Source organism: Arachis ipaensis, chromosome B05 (genome assembly GCF_000816755.2).
Source record: "Arachis ipaensis cultivar K30076 chromosome B05, Araip1.1, whole genome shotgun sequence".
NCBI lineage: Eukaryota > Viridiplantae > Streptophyta > Magnoliopsida > Fabales > Fabaceae > Arachis > Arachis ipaensis.
The window spans coordinates 118,889,431-118,891,187 of NC_029789.2; positions in this window are offsets into that span (position 1 = coordinate 118,889,431).

The following is a 1,757-nucleotide window of genomic DNA, read 5'->3' on the forward strand; positions in this document are numbered from 1 at the left end:
AACATTAATAAAAAAATTTTAAAAATAAAAATTTTATCAAACTAAATCTATATATAAAGGTAAGCCTTGAACAAAAGAATGGGATAAACAAAACAAACTGGAGTGTTGAATTGTGGGATTACAACACAAGAGTTTAAATAAAAAAATTATGAACAATAATTTAAAAAAAATAAATCATATGAACAATTTTGTATATTACCTCAATATTTTATATTTACTACATGAATTTATTGGAAGTAATATATGTATTAATATCACAATATTTCTTAAGATAAAATAACAACGTACAATAAATTAAAATTTAATGAAAATTCGTTAATTTGGTGAAAAATTTTAAAAATTGGAACCATGCATATGTGCATCAATTAAAAAAATTGAAAACTACTCAATTAAAATTCTTGTTATTTGAATAATAAAACTATATGTACCCGTGTCCTACACGCATAATATATAAAAATATAAAAAAAATTAAATATTTTGAAAAAACACATAGTATTTATTATAATGAAAATTTTATAAAATTAATTAAATTCAATAGTTAATTTGATTTTAATATTAAAAATAATGAATAATTATTTTACTTGGTTCATCTAAGGCTATCTTAAAAATTGGCTTCGCGGAAATTTTGAGAAAATTTCTGATAGCAGTCTTCTTTGAATAGAATTACAAGTTATATGGTGTGATTTAATTTTAGTAAGAGATTAGCAAGCTACTCAGATTGTATGCGAGGCAAATTCTAGAAAAAAAAAAATTTCTTGGTGAATAATTGAAAAACACCTAACCTCATGCGGATTTGTATTTAATAATAAAAGGTATTTGAGTTGAAATTATAGCACGGTTAGTGTGTTAGGTTAATTTTGATTCAAAGGGAGACAAATAAGCCACCAAATTGGTTAGCTAAGCATGGAGCCTTAAGAGCTATAGAATCGATCGAGTAGATTTTTCTAATAACTTTCCAGATTCACTTGCTAGAGATGCACCTTCTTTAGGAGTTATTTTTTCTTCTTATTATTTTTTCTTTTTTTCTTCCTTTGTCTTTTAGGTTTTATGCCAACAAAAAAAAAAAAGAATAATTACTCATTGATTACATAGTTTATGATTAAATTGAAATATTTACATTAAGATTTTATTGTTTTAAAGATTTCTCTTTAAACAACATTAGTAGTTAAATTTGCAGGCATTTTATCATAATTCATGAATAAAACTTTTAAGTCTTTTTATTCTTTTATTAAAATCGATTTGAGTAAGTACAATCTAACATGAGATAAAATTTGCTTGAACCTTTTTGTATTATCATAGGAATAGCGATAGGTATCCATAAGGTAGATACCCCTTTTTACCCCATTGTTGTTTATGAAAATGCCCCTCTCATCCCATTTCTATTGTAGATCCTCTTTTAATTATTCCAGTGGGAACGGTGGATACTCGCAAATATCCATAGGTAGTGTCTTTATTTTTTTTTTAAAAAAATTAACATATAACACATGAAGTAACACAATCTAAAGTTTCAAACACAGTTTAACATAATCCAATACAAACGTTAAATATCCAACATCACATCTTATAAATTTTATATATAAGTGGGGATATTTTAGTAAAATTTTCCTTCGTATGGATTTTTTGGGCCTCATGGGACAGGTATATCCACTAGGGGTGGCAAAACGGGTCGAATCCGTTGGATTAGGATTTGGAATCCGCCAAATAACAAAAAATTCGCCAAATTTACAGATTTTGGCGGGACGGGACGGGTCGGGCCA